At 53.5% G+C, this 15719-nt stretch overlaps 1 protein-coding gene across 1 annotated transcript in view; it reads left to right on the forward strand.

Moving 5' to 3' along the window:
• LOC141725858 (uncharacterized) overlaps positions 1-15719 on the forward strand; it is a 99216-nt gene that overhangs the window by 70174 nt on the left and 13323 nt on the right. The window lies entirely within an intron of this gene.

The following is a 15719-nucleotide window of genomic DNA, read 5'->3' on the forward strand; positions in this document are numbered from 1 at the left end:
GGAGTCTCTCCAAAGCACTCTGAAGCAACCAGGACAAGTGGTGTCTAAAAGCAACACCCTGTTCCAGGGGAGGGAAGGAAGGGCAATCAGACACAGCGCAGGTCACCGCCCCATGCTCAGCTCAACCCGCGCAGCTGTGGGTGCCTGTGAGAGCCTGGCACTGAAATGCCCTGAGCAGGAAGGCTTCAATATCTTCTGCTGACACCATGGCACCTAACAGGGGGGCAAAAGCAATTCTCACTGTTTCAGCAACCACTGGAGCAGATATCAAGGCACATTCTCCCACAGCAAGCTGGGCTGGCACAGAGGCTGCCCTGGCACTCTGCTGCTGCCAACACCCAGCCAGGACATCGGCTCCTGCCTAAGGAGTGCAAAGCAGCACCACTGGTGGCCAAGGGGCCCATGCCAAGTGTCCCTGAGGCCAGAAACAGCCGCCAGCACAGCTCAACATGGGGGGACCCCTCAGCCTGGCCTCAAGGGCTCTGAAGCCCCGGAGATTTGCACTTCCCGCCTGCAGCAGGAGGATGGGAGGCCGCCCCTGAGCCTGCCCTGAAGGCAACGCAGCAGCAGCCAGGGCTCCACAGTGGGCCAAGCCCCTGCGCCTGCCCACAGATCCTCGCCTGGAATCCTCTGCAATCCTGGCCACCCTCCTCTGCCATCTCCAGCCACTGGGGCCAAGCCTTGCTGCCACTGCTGCAGCTTCAGCGCTGCCTGGGCCTGCACTGCCACAGCTGCTGGGGAACACCAGGGCGCAATTCCACTCTGGGGCTCACTGACACCCACACTCTGGCCTGCCTGCCATTGCACTGCTGCAAAATGTACCGAGTTTGGTTCTTTTAAACCTTATTTCTCTGCTCAGGCTTGGTTTGTCTTTGCATTGGGGAAAGGAATTTTAAAGGTTTTATTTAAGGGGTGTTACACCACTCAATGGAGATGAGTTTAACATCTCAACAGACTGGGAACAGCACAAAAGACACCCACAGAGATAACGACCAGCAACAAAACATCAACATTGCCCAGCAGCAAACAGCAACCAACAGCTACCCCAGACACTGCCCCAGCAGAGCTGGAGACACCTAGGCTGGAAAAGGCTGAGAAGGAAATCCAGGAGTGAGGAGACAGAATTCTAATCAGAAGGGAAGAAATCCGGGTCCAACAGGAAACCAAACTCGAAAAACTTACACAACTTGGAAGCAATGAACATTAAAGTAGTGCATTTAGATTGGTTCAGACTACATAAAGTTTAGGAAAAATCCAGTAAAACTCACATAGCATGGGATGATTTTCTCTGCACAGCTGAGCTATTTGTGAAAGAAATTATTTCTGTTGCACATCCTGGCCAGAACCAAGGAATGCCTTGACTCTCTAACACTAAAGAGATTGTTTCAATGACAAAACTACAACATGAGAAAAAATTTACATAATATTCCCACTTTATATTCTCAGGTAGGTTTGGGACAGAAGTGTGAGAATCAAGTTTTGGTCTGAGTTTTTCCATGTTCGCCTTGATGTTCTATTTTGCAAAACTGAAGAGCTTTAAGCACTATACTTTTAACTGGTAAATAGTTCATAGTTCTTTGAAAAACAGCAGATTGTGAGGGGGCCACATGTGACTCACCAGATGGCTGCCGTGGAAGAGAAGCTCCATTCCAGGCAGCCTCCACAGGAGCTTTAGAAATGCAAATGAACACTGCTGGGCAAAGTGTGGACAATGCACCTGGGTCCCTTGCCTGGGGCAGGAATTGGGCTGATTCCCTCTGCCCCTCACCCCAAGCTCTGCCTGCTGGCACTGATGGAATTTGCACAGCTCAAGGCAGAGCCCAGGGGGACGATATCTGACCCTGCAACACAAACGGGTGAAGCTGCAAAGGGAAACAGCACATGCAGAACGTTGGGAAGACTTCACTATAAACAAATGGGGGGAATCATCCCTCTGCCCACTCCAACGTGTGCTGGCACTGTCTGTGTTATATAGGGTATATTACAGCACTGGGGACTATTTTGCTACTAAAAAATCAGGGAAATCAGTTGTGAATGCAAGGATATGATGATTTAATTAGAGAAAAGCAATAAATTGATGCAGCCCTGGCTGGAGAGAGCGGCCAAAAATGGAAAAAGATGAAAGGCTACCAGAACAAATCCTACAACACCATGGACCAGGCCCTGGGAATCCGAACCAATTCATATCAGGAGCCACAGAACCCATTTCTCATTTCAATGGCATCATTAGATTACAAGCTGCCCTCGCAATAATAACCAACCAGACAGCTCCAGCTCCTGACCTTCCTGCCGACCAATCCACTGAAATGAGGAACACAACACTTCACCATGGGATGGGATCATATTACCTTTTAACAGAAAAAGCAGGAGGATTGTGCAAAATTAAATGACTCAAACTGCTGTTGGCAATTACATGACAAAGAAAAAGTGATGAAACAGATAGCAAAGCAAACAAGAAAGCAGCTCATGTACCAATCCAAACGTGGAAAGGATGGGAATGGGACACGGTTTTGTGGGTCCCTGGCAGACCATGGGTTAAACGAATGCTGTATCTCCTCTGATGTGCTACAGCAACTCTCATCTTTTTACCATGTTCCACACCTTAAGAGTGCAGCTCATTCAGCAGCGGAGAGAGGGGATGCAGGTGGCAGCCAGGCCTCCAGATGCAGAAACGGCTTCAGAACGACAGGGAATGAGGGCACTGAGAATAATCACAAAACCAAAGAAGACTCAGTAAGGAAAAAAGAAAAAAAAAACCCAACCAAAACTGAGTGAATATTTCCGGAGATTGGGTCAGGGACTCGTAGATAAGGAAGACAGAAACCACCAGTCTCAAAAACTCTTACTAAATAACATCGACTGCTGCTCAGACAAAGTCTCGCTGAATTCCTGAACTTCCAAGAGAGTAAAGACTTAACACAGCCATGAATATCGGCTGTTTTACAAAAGTGGGATTGCACATTAACGAGGACATGCAGCTGGACGATCGGGAGATCTGAACCTTCCAAGTACCTCAGCCAGGGGGCAAAGGGAGAGGGAGATGAGGCCGGGAAAATGAGGATAAAAAAGGAGGCTGCGAACTACAACAATGGCAGAGAGCGCACGGCAAATGCCCCACGGCCTCTCCCTCTGCTCAGCAATAAAGTCACTTTTACAGGACTCCTCTGGGCACACAAACCTCCGGCCACGGCAATTTCCCCGCACAGCCCCAGGCACGGGGCAGCCCCCTCTGTCCCAGCCACAGCAACCGGGCCGAGCCAGCGCTGCTCCGGCAGCGGCTCCGACCGAGGCAGCGGCCGCAAGGAGACCGCGGGCAGCCGCTCCTGCAGCGCCCTCACGCCAGCGGCAACACGGGCCGGACACGGCACAACGAACCCGCCCGAGCCCCCTGCCGCCCCCGAGGCCCGCAGCCAGCCCCGAGCCCCCGCACAACCCAGCGCGGCTCCCACCCGCGCTGCGGCCGCCTCCGAGCTCCGCCGCCGCCTCACCGCGCTCCGGCCGCTGCCGCCGCTCCGACAATGGCGCCGCTGCCCAGCCACGGCCGCCCTCCGCCCACTACCTGGGCCCGGCTCCGCCCCGCTCCCACCAATCAGCGCGCCACAACCACGACTGACGGCAGGACCGCCCAATCGCAGCCAGGGGCGGGCTCTGCACACGGCACAGCCCCGCCCCGCGCTCTCGGGGCCCCCCGGGCTGCGTGAGGGCAGAGCCAGAGCTGAGGGACAGCCCTGGAACGGGCCCGGGCCCGAGGGGGAATTGAGCTGAAAACACACAGAAACTTTTCCGCAGGTCCCGCCACGGCTTTTCTGGCTCTGCGGCTCCGCTGGCTCCGGCTCAGCGGGAAGCCCTGGAGCCTCACCTCTCCTACCCATAATTAGGAGCATCAGTGCATCGCTTTGATTTCCCCCAAAAAGCGAAAACCGCCCCAAAGCCCTGTGGATGAGTGGGGGAGGGGAGAGATTTCTGGCAAAAACTCCCAAAACTCAGAGCAGGATAATGGGAAGTAAGTGAAGAGCCTTAAATCCAGCTTTCCCCCACGCCTCCCTCCTTCCAGCTGCACCTCCTACCCCAGCAGTGCCGCAGACAGGGAATGGGGCCGGGCTCAGTTCATGCCCCGGGGCTTCTCCCTCTGCTCAGGGACAGGAGTCGTTCCCCTGCTACACCCTGGGCTCTCTCCCACCAGAGACTTCTCCAGGAACTTCTCCAAGCTGAGTCCATCCCACGGGGCACAGCCCGCTCCAAGTGCTGCAGCGTGGGTCACCGTGCCCCGGGGTCAGTCCTGCCAGGACAGGCTGCTCCAGCGGGGCCCTCTGACCGTGGCGTCACAGCCTCCTCTCAGGCATCGCCGTGCTTAGCGTGGCTGCTCTGGGGGCTGCAGGGGGATCTCTGCATCCCCGTGGATCTACAGGGGGATCTCTGCAGTGCCATGGATCTGCAGGGGGATCTCTGCATCCTCGTGGATCTGCAGGGGGATCTCTGCAGCCCCATGGATCTCTGCATCTGGCACCGCCAATTTTGGAGGCGCAAGGAATAGGCTGAGCTCTCCCTGAAGATCTTCTCACATTCCCCACACCCTTCCCCGCACAGGGAGGGGTTTACCCCCTCACAGCTCCCCAGGCTGGATTTGCAGCCCCTCCTCGTGTGGGATCTCTGGCGCTTTTCCTCCCCATTGGATTCCTGTGCCGTGGAGCCGTTCCAAATGGCCTCTTTCATGAGGTTCTGTCACAGGGATTTGTTCTCCCTGGTCTCTGTCCGCAGCTCAGTGCCTGGGGGAGGAAGGACAAGGAGAGGAAGAGACAGGGAGAAGGGAAAAGGAAAAGGCAGGAGGAGAGGAAAAAACAAGAAGGAACAAAGGAGGAAGGAAATGGGAAAGGAACGTGGATGGATGTAGGACAGAATGAGGAGAGGAAGGAGGGCGGACAAGGAGAAGATGGGATTTGCCTTCATGCCAGAGGGAAGGGGAAGGAGATCCCCCCAGTCCATCCCTGGCAGGATGGCGTTGGCAGTGAGGCTGTCCTGCAGCGATGCTGGGCTGGGAGATGGAGCAGCAGAGAGGGGAAAGGGGCAGTGATTCCTCCTGCCCTGCCTGGCTGTCCCAGCCTGGAGCGTCCTGGCGCTGCCGAGGCCCTTGGAGCGTCCGGCACTCTGGAGCCCGAAGCTCACGGCTGCTTTATAAAGCTGACAAAGTCGGCAGGATGGGTCTGGGTATGATCTGCAGCAAACTGGGTTTATTGGTACAGGAACGGTGCACAGAGCTGAACAGGGCCCAGGGACAAAGACAGGGTGCAAGCTGAGGGCACAGGGGGTTTTTATATGGGGTAGTGAGGGTGGAGCTGAGGGTAAGGGTCCAATGGATATGGGGGAAAATGGTGCAAAGGAGGGGTTAAGGGTCGGGTCGGCTAATGGGGAAACAGGGGCAGAGGAATGCAGTAAATTAGGGCCAATGGAGGGACAGACGGGAACATTGTAGGGACTAACCAGAGATGGCTAATAGGGGGTGAACTAGGGTAATTAGGCCAACGGGCCAATGGGGCAACGTAACTTTCCATAAATCAGCATGTGCCTGCAAAGATCTATGGGAGAAGCAAGCTTCTCACCATAACCTTGAAATCTATTCTTCCTATTGGGGACCAGTCCCCCATGGGTGGGAGATTGAGACTCCCATGGGCCTCCACACCAGTGCACCTTCCTTTTCCTCGCAGCCTCCTTCTCCTCCATCCAGACAAAGTTTAGGATTGACAAATACTGGCTTTTGGGGAAGAACAAGGGGTGAGCACCTTGGGTTTTGTGAGAAAGGAGCCTCACTCTTTACAATTTTTGAAAGTTTAATAAGGAATAATAAGGGACAGACCAGTAACAGCGCTGGGTGCTTGGCGATGGCCAGAGGCACGCCGGTTAACCACAGCAACTCTTCTTGTCCAGTTTTCCATTGTGTTGTTCGAATACATCTTCATAATGATTATCCGTATTCAAACATTTCTCTGAACCCGTTTACATGTTCCAGGAATCCTTTAGGTTGGTTTGACCCCCAACTCACCGTTTTAGAGCACGTGCAGGAATCGTGGATTGCTGTTTTGAGGGTTGTGTGTCACTCCCTCACAAGGGCCCCTGTTCTGTGGTTTCAGCAGGTGACAGTTATTGACAGTGGAAGGGGCAGGGGCAGGGGTCCTCATCACATCCCTTCTTTAAATGTTATCTGATCATGCAGACGGTTGTAGGTATTTCCACAAGTACTTGAAATGAACATGAGGTATTTCACAAATATCTCTGAAGTGTTATTGTCAGTTATTTACAAAAACAAAAGCATTAGTTATTATTTCACAACTACAGCTACTTCTGCAAAAGTTAACATTCTAATGCACAACACATGGCATCCACTTTAATATTCTGCAAAAGCCAAAACTATAATGTATGTTTTTCACACTCCCCACAAACTAAAATATTATCCATAAATGATGTTCTGAGGATATGAGCTACACAGGGGCCAGGGCATTGGCCACAAAAAGCTGACAAATTATACTATAGCAAAAGCAGTTAAAAGTGATTACAAACTGTACTCTCTCAAAATCGGTGTGATTAAGAATATTTTGCAGAAGTCAATACATAATAGCAAAAGCCAACACTACCCAGTTATTTAAAACAAACCCAGGGCAGGTTTTTCCCTTGCATGGAGCACTTGGGCCTTCCCTGGGCCCCTTCTGCCCACGTGCAGAGCCGGTGGCATCTTCCAGCACACCCAGTTTGTAACCAAGAGCCGGGTGCAGCCGAGAAGGCTCCAAGCGCCTCCTTCCAGGCTGACTCTGCAGGTGCCGAGGCTGCTCTGGGCTCTGCCAGGGCTCTGCTGGGGCTCAGCTCTGGGCCAGGCTGGGCCCGCTCTCCCCTCACATTGCTCCGGACAGCTGAGGCACAGCGGGAGGAGGAAGGGACACGGCAAGGCAGCTGAGGGTTAAGAGAGTTTTTATTCAAACAACTGCCATAACAAACAGGCTGTCCTAACTACCATAAACTACAAGTGCTAACTATCATAACTAACTACCAGTACTAACTACCATAACTAACTAGTTGTCGTGACTACTGTAACTGAAAGCTGTCCTCAAGGGCTTCATCTCCTCCGCTGCTCCCTCAGTTGCTACGCTGCAGTGATCAGAGGGGTCAGGCTGGAGAGAGGCTTGGCTGATGATAAAAATGGGTGCTGCCCAAAGGATAAAAAGGAAAGAAATGAACTGTTACTTTCCTGAGTCAAGTTCCTCACAGGCTCTGTTGCAACAGGACAAAGCGAAATGCTTTGAAACTCGAGGGAAGCAGGCACAGATTAGATCTAAGGAAGAATTTTTTAACCAGCAGAGTGGGGAAACACTGACAGAAGGTGCCCAGAGATGTGGGAGGTGCCTCCTCCCTGGAAAAATCCAAGCTCAGGTCAGGCAGGGCTCTGGGCCCCCTGAGCTGCTTGAAGATGTCCCTGCTCGCTGTGGGGCACCAGGCCCAGATGAGCTCCAAAGGAGCCTGCCAAGCCACAGCAGGCGAGGATTCTGCTTGCTCTGCGTGTGGAACGCAGCCAGACTGGAGACTGTCGGAGGGGGCCCCACAAGAAAAGCCCTCCCTGGCGCTGCTGCTTCCCCTGCAGCCCCTGGCCCTCAGCTGCAGCAGCTCCTGGGCAGCCCAGCGCCGCTCCTCGTCCGCCTCCAGGCTGCACTCGAGGCAGTCCCGCAGCAGAGCCAACAGGCGCCGGGGCTGCTGCAGCTGCGGGCTCCCGTTCTGCCGGATCAGAGCGCGAGCCTGCAGGGAAAGCAAACTCAGCGCTCTGCCAGCTCCCTTCACACCCACGCGGGCTCACATCCACCCCGGGGCCTCAGCCCCAGCTCCAGGGGCACTTTTCTCCCTGCCACAGATGCTGCTCAGAGCTCATTTTGCTATGCCAGCCAAAAAACCCAAACCCTGGGACTGCCACAGCCACTGCAACATCCAAACGATCTCGCCTTGAGAGCCAGTTGCATTGGCTGACTCTGTCAGTAGGAACCTCCATCAGAAATAGCATATTTGCTTCTCCAAATGGGGACACCAGCTTTACAGGCCATTTTCCAGAGTCAGTGTGGTCTGCCTGTGTTATTTCAGAGGATTCTTACATCATGTGCATCTCTGCAGTGCCACTGACACTCAAGTAAATGCATTCCTGATGCCCCATCCCAGAAACTGCCAGGCAAGAAACAGGAGTTTTGTGATGCTGAAAGCTCAGGCTTGGTGACACAGAGAAAGTAGCTTGGACTGGGAAAGAAATACGTTGGACTATGGGAATGTTAAACAGTCATCTTTATGTTTTCAACAAGTTTCCCAGCGAGAAGAATCAGGGGGGAAATCATCTCACAAAACCATTTTAGAAACTTCTGCAGAAATCTTGTTGTGCTTGGGGCTGGGATTTGGGGTTGGTGTGGGGTTTTCTTGCAAGGTAACATTAGAGCTGATGCACTTGCTTCACATTTTCCGGTCATCCTCACAGCCAGAAGAGCGGCAACAACATAAATCCCAAAGAAAATTGTTGCTGGAGATTGCAGAATCTTCGTCTGTGCTGAGGCTGGTGTCCTCTGGGCATTCCCTTCCCATGTGCAGAAACCTCCAGCTGCTGCTCCCAGTGCAGGGTCCCCCTGTGCTCACAGGCCTCTGCAGCCACTGCAGAATTTGCCTCTTTCCATGGCTGCCGTTTCCCTGAAGTAAGGAGGTTCTCCTTCCACCATCCCGATGGTCACGCTGCCAAAGGCCCAGATGTCCACCTTGGGGCCATAAGGAGATCTGGTCACAACTTCTGGGGCCATCCCGTGAGCAGTGCCCACCATGGAGCTGCGCTGGTCCTGCTCAGGGCTGAGCTGAGCGCAGAGGCCAAAATCAGCTGAGGACAGAAACAAACCCTGTCAAAGGCAGCTGCAATGAGGAAACCAAGCACCAAGATTCCCCACGCTCAGTCTGAGAGTGCAGTAGTGAAGTCAGCTGGAAAAGCCCTCAGGGCTGTACCCAAGGAAAGATGGAACTGGACCCTTCAAGAAACCCTCAGCTTTCATGCAATGGCTTTTACTGATTCCCTGAGAGAGCCGTCCATGCCCAGGAGGATGTTGGAGCTCTTCAGATCCCTGTGGATCACCCGCTTGGAATGGAGGAAATCCAGGCCCTGCAGACACTGAGAGAGAACAAGAAACACCAGGGCAAAAACCAATGGCCAGAATACATCACACAAGAAAGGACAGTTCAGAATTCTGCCAGCAGCAGCTTTGCTGTGACAGGCCAGGAGTGCAGTGCACACAAACTCCAGGCAAACGGTTCAAAGCAAAGCTGAGAACAGCAAATCTCAAATCCAAACCAGACAGAGAGTACCACAACAGCAGGAGAGAGAACAAGAACAGAGCAGAAGTGCAGTGATGCTGGCAGGCCGTTCACTGCAGAGGCTCTTTCTTCTACAGCTCATAAAAACAACACAGAAACAAAGCCCTGAGCATGGAGCCACTGCTGTTCTCACGCCCTGTTTGGAAGGACCATCGTGTCCCAGCCATGGAGTGACAAGCAGGATCCCTCACCTCCCGACTGACAGCTGCCATCTCTCCTTCAGCCATGTGTGTCTGTCTGACAACGTCCTGCAAAGTTCCTCCATCCATGAATTCCATCACCAGCCAGAGATCTCCATCAACAAGGAAGCTGGAAGAGGAAAGCAATGGCATGGAGATGAATGTGCAGAGCTCAATTGCCCCATGGAAAAGCCTGGAGTGGAGTTTTGTTTCCAGGTCACTTGTCAGTGAGGACAGAATCAGATGGAGAGACATTCCTGCCAGGCTGCACAGCCCTTGGAATCTGCACAGTCTAAAGGAGAAGGAGACACCCGTGAGAAAGGAGAGGTCTTAGATGGCAAGCAGGTGAAAAATGCAGTTTAGCAACAGCCCAGATCAATGTGGAACCACAACCCTTGGCCCCAGCTGGTTCAGCTCCTGAACTCATCAGTTCCACCATTCCCTGCAGAACAAGGCAACACAACTGCCAGGGTTATCCAGAGGAGGAGGCTGTGCAGCACTTGGGACAAAAGCAGTCAGAAAACCTTTCACAAAGTCCCTTCAGAAACAGGCAAGGCCAGTGAAAAATGGGCAAATGAGGCATTTCTGGAAACAAGAACCTGATCTTCCTGGCATCTGTAGCAATGGAAAAGGGCTGGGAAGAAGAAGCCAAGGGAAATGATTTCTGCTGTGGTTCATCAGCACTTCTTGGGAGACACAGCAAACAGGATCAGCTTGAAGGAAAAATCAAAGCAAAGCAACAAAAGCACATGGAGGGAGTGAACTGCCAGGCTGTTATTTTGGGAAGATGTGGCTGGGTCAGGCATTTTCCAAACAGGCTACAGACTCCGGGTGCCAGGAAAGGTTAACGCAGGGCCTGGGCACGGGATCAGAGCTGAAGCACTCACCTGTCCAAAGAATTGACAATGTTGGGGTTCTTCTTGTCCTTCAGGAGCAGGATCTCATTCACAGCTCGTTCCCTGTTCTGCCCTCTGAGACTCATTTTCTTGATGGCCACCTGAAGGGACATTGCAGCCTTTAATTGCAGGAGTCTGTGCCAGGAGGCCACAGCACACACGGAGCGAGTCTTTGTGGAGCGACGGAGCCGGGCTGTGCCCAGCTGCCTTGGGATGGGACACCAGAGCTCAGCAAGGGCCATTGCCACAGCCCATTGCTCTGCCAGCTGGGGGCTGCTCACAGGACACATGGCCAGAGACATTGGGCCTTGCAAGCTCTGCAGAAATGGTCCCTCAGCCGTCAGCCTCAAAGCTCTAACAACATTCTCTGCACCTACAGTCTTTTCTAATGGCCTCAACATTATTATTATTATTATTATTATTATTATTATTATTATTATTACTATTACTATTACTATTACTGTAACACATTTTGCCAGCAGGAGGTAATTCTGGTTCTGTGAAAACAGAGTAAAACAGCCAGGAATCCTTTAGCAATTCTATGGGATTTGGTCATGATTTCAGATCCAACTGCTCTGTTTGGGATTGCACAACAAAGCAAACATGCACATCCATTGCTCAGGTGATCCCTGTCACAGGCTGTCACTGACACCAGACCCAAACACAACTGCAGGATTTAGGAGAGAGCTTTGCTCTGGACATCCATCTTCTCATTTCTCTCCGTCTCCCTCTGTGAACAGCTGAAGTAGGACTAATACCCCAAACTGAGCCCAAGCAGGATCTCTCCCTAATTAGGGCTTGAGGTTCCCTCTGAAGATGAAAGGCAGGATGGAAAAACTGCTAAATAATGTTCCTGTCTGAGGCTGGCATGAAGATAAACTGGACCTCAGTCTCCAGCAGCTGATGCATTCACACTTTTAGATATGAAGACCAAGCCAGCGTGTCCTGCTCTGATAGACACCGCTGCCCTCCTTGCATTCCTTGGGCACTTGAGAAGGACCAAGTCTGTCCCAGCTGTGCTCTGCAGGCTGACACTGCTCTGCCTTCAGAGGAGCAGCCTGGGCAGGAAAGCTCTGCAGGCCCCCAGAGCTGCAGCCACAGCTCCCAGCAGAGGGGAAAGCCCTGCAGAGCTGCCGGCCGTGCTGGGCGTGTTGGCACTGACCTCTCCTCCAGGGGCCCTGTCGAGTCCTTTAGAAACGGCTCCGAAAGCCCTGGAGACAAAAGAGCAGAGAAGAAGCAGCGCTTTAGGCCCTGGCAGTGAAAGCCAGCCCATACAGGAGATCTCTGCTGCCTGCAGCGTTCACAAACACCTGGGTGCATCGACTCTTCCAACACCAGCACAGCAGCCACCAGCCCTCTGCCATGCAAGGTGTGCAAGAGAAAACTGAGACCCAACACGAAGGAATTGGGCTGGAGCAAATCCCAAATGTCCACACTGAATTACTTTAGTTCAAAACCTGAGGTGAGAAATGGGTGTCTAAAGAACTGGAAAAGAATGCATTTCATCCTTTTCCATTTCCTGCCTAAGACCTGCAGGATCCACAAGGGCCCTGCCATCAGGCAGGTGATGCATTTTCCCCCAGAGTGCATCAGCTCTGTGTCTGTTACTGAATGTATGGGGTCTGCTACCTGTGCTAGAGTAGAGCACTTATTAGTTCATCTGTGGTTTCTGTTTCTAAACCATTAGGTTGGTAATCCTGACCAGTGGATATTTTTTGAAGGAAAATATTTGAAAGAAATCTTCTTGAGAACTGTTTTCTGACAGTCACCAGATGGTGAGTTGCTCTTTTAGGCAATCCAGTTCCAGGGACAGAAGATCTTCCAGGTCCTGCTCCTTGCTGCAGGCAGGACACTGCCAGCCTCAGGGGCCTTTGACGGTGCCTTCTGACCACAGTTATCAATTCTGACCAGGACCGAGAGACAGCAGGATGGTAGCCCAGTGCCTGAAGGTGCTTTGGGCTCTCCTGACCCCTCACTTGATCCTGCACCAGCACAACCCCCAGCCCTGCTTGTGCAGAAGCAGCTGCCGTGCACTTACCCTTGGCCAATCTGCTCCACTTCCAGGTATTTCTGGGCAGGCTCCGCCTTGCTCACGGTGTTCCCTGAAAGAAAAAATGTGGATGACGCTCCCTCCCAGAGTGAGAGACCGCCTTGCAGCAGAGCCAGAACCAGCCCCACACAGCACTTGCTCGGGCACCCAGGGGCAGAGCAGACGTACTCAGCTGCATCAGGCACCACTCCCCTCTCCCCTCTGGCTGCAGGGCTGTGCTGCTGTCAGAATGTTCAGCCCAGGATCCCACAGCGGAGGGAGCTTCATTGTCCTCTTCCCAAGCAGAGGGAGGTTCTCCACCCTCTTCCCAAAATGCTGCAGCTTCTCCATCATCTTTCCAAGGCAGGGGATGTTCGCTGTCCACTTCCCATCCTGTGAGATGTTCACTGTCCTCTTCCCAAGACACAGGATGTCCTCCATCCTCATCCTACACTGGGAGATGTCCTCCATCCTCATCCCACTCCATGGGAGCTTGGCCATTCTGGTCCCACACCAGGGCACATCCACCATCCTCGTCCCACGCCGGGAGATGTCCCCTGTCCTTGTCCCACCCCGCGGGAGCCTCGCCGTTGCATTCCCACACCGCGGGATGTTCGCTCTCGTCTCCCAGAGCAGCGGGAAGTTCACTGTCATCTCCCGGCACTGAGGGAAGTTCACCATCGGCCCCCAGAGCAGCGGGAAGCTCACTGCTGTCTTCCTCCTCTTTGGCTTCCTCTTTGGAAGCAGAGGGAGCCCCAGGAGGTGCTGGTGCTGCTTTTGTGCCCTGAGGACAGACGGCAGCGGGAGGGACGGGAAGTTCTATCTCAGTTATCGCCTTATTTATCCTGAGCTGCACATCCAGCTGCACTAAGCAGAAATTGGGTTCAGAGCTGTTCCAACTAACAATGGGCTAAAGTCAACATTGCCACTTATTGTTGGGAATTTGATATTCCACCATGGCTAAAGCCAGCAAGAAATCCTCTGCCTGCAAAACCAGACCTGCAGCTCTTCAAAAGCTCTTCAGCAGAAAAGGAGAAAACTGCCGGGGATCCCTTTACTGCTGCTGCTGCTGCAGGCACTGACAGGAACTTTCTTTCAGCCTCCCAGGCTGGCACTGGGCTGCCACATGCCGAACTCACACCTTGCTGCACAATTCCAAATATCAAAGGTTCCTTTCCCACTCACCGAAGGAGAAGCTGCTCGGAATGTAGACATGAGGTGCCCTGCAATGGGAGAGGGAACATGAACCAGATGCTGTTAGGAGAAAAACTGCCAGAGGTGGGAAATGCCACGGAGCAAGGCAACCCCGAGAGAGCATTTTGCTTTCACAGCATCCCTCCAGGAGCCACAGTCCCTTCCCACAGCAAGCAAGAGAACAGCACAAAATACTGGGCTGGGTCAGTTCTTGGCTGGAGCAGCAAAGGGAGGGAGTTCCAGGCTCTGCTGGCACAGACTCCCTGCTTGAGGGAACAGAACCCCCCAGGGCTCATTGCAGATGCTGTGCACGCCCCGCTGGCTGCAGACACCCCCTTTTTCAGCTGCAGCTGCTGGCAGGAGCTCTCCCAAAGCAATGGTGTCTTCATGGCAATTTGGTTCCAAAGTCAGCTCAGCTGCAGAGGAAGAACAGAAAGCACACAGCAAGCCCAAAGCCACAGATGCTGCACCGAGGGAAAACCTTGACTTACATGCCAAGTGGGTTAAAAAATACCCCGAATAAGCCACAGAGTACAGAGTGCAAACTGCAGCAGCCACGTGCTGCATCATTTTGGCTGCACTGCACACGTCTGCAGCCTGTAGCCCTGCAAGCACAGACGGACACCCGTCAGGGCTGGGCTGGCTGCTGAGAATGCCTCGGGCAGGAGGATCCTCCGGCAGCGAGCCCAGAGCCACTCTGGGCACTGAGGCCTCCGTGTCCCACAGCAACGGGAACACCATGGGGACGTGGCGCTGTTCCTGTGACATCCCAGCAGCAGCTCACGCAGAAACCGCCTGGAAGGTTCTCCTGTGTCACAAAGGAGCACAAAGAACCCTCCCAGGGCACAGCGTATGGCCCAAAGGGTGCAAGAGGAACTGGGAAAATGCAGTAAACAAGGACACCCCACAGCCCAGCCTGAGCACTGAGGAGGAACAAGGACGGCACCGAACCAAAGGAAACGTGACCTTTAGTCACTGATGCTTCTGACTAAAAGCAGCAAGCCATGTTCCATCTGGGATCTTTGTTCGAGTTCTAAAAACAAACGAGGTTTTCCAGTCTAAATACACAGAAGGCAGGAACTGGAGAGGAGGTGGGATTAGGAATGAGGAGGAGGAGGAGGGGGAGAGGAAAAGGAGGAGCAGGAAGACGAAGAGGACGAGCAGGAACAGGAGGAACAGGAGGTTCCAGTGTCCCCTGTGGCTGCAGCCGCGGGACCATCGCCCCCAGCTCGTCCTGCAGGTGAGCGAGGATGGGGATCCTGTCCCAAATCCATCGGGGGGTCCCTGTGAGGGTTTTTTATTGGGGTGTGTTTGGAGCTCACAGATTGTGGAATTGACCCCAAATATCATGTGGTGTCCCTGGGAGGTTTTTTTCCTCTGTGTGTGTAGGTTTGGATCTTGCAGGAGCCCAAAGCTGAGCCCCTTGGGGGATCTTTGGGGGCCCACGTGGCCACTGCCCAGTATGGGCAGGGGAGGACATTGGTCCTGGGGACCCCCGGGAGAGCAGAGGAGGGGAACCCCTGGGAGCCCCAGAGTGGGGAGAGCAGAGAGGGGCGATCCCAGAGCGGGGGGACCCCGGCAGACTGGAAAGGGGGGGAGCCTGGAGAGGAGGGACCCCTGGGATCCCTGGGACCTCAAAACAGAGCATCAGGGTAGAATGGACCCCATGGACCCCCAAAAGCCCCTGGATCATCCCTAAGCAGGACGCCAGAGAATGAAGAAACCCTGGAACCACTGGACCCCTATGATCCGAAGGAAAGGAAACCTCTGGAACCCCAAAAGTGGAGAGATCAGCAATAGGGAACTCCTGGGAAAGATGTTTTGGGCTGAATCTTGATATGTGGAGCTTTTCATGGACACAAGACTCCTGCTGAGTTCCAGAGATGGACCAGGCCAGGAGGAGCCTCTACTCCAAGGCGCTCCCACCTTGGTTTCCCCCAAACCAGAGTTTGTCATTCCCAAGCTGTGGCCAGATGGAGGAGGAGGAAAAGTCCCAGAGATCCCTCAGAGGAGGGGCTGCAAACCCAGCCCAGGGAGGGGTGAGGAGGAAAG

This window comes from Zonotrichia albicollis, chromosome 31, assembly GCF_047830755.1.
Source record: "Zonotrichia albicollis isolate bZonAlb1 chromosome 31, bZonAlb1.hap1, whole genome shotgun sequence".
NCBI lineage: Eukaryota > Metazoa > Chordata > Aves > Passeriformes > Passerellidae > Zonotrichia > Zonotrichia albicollis.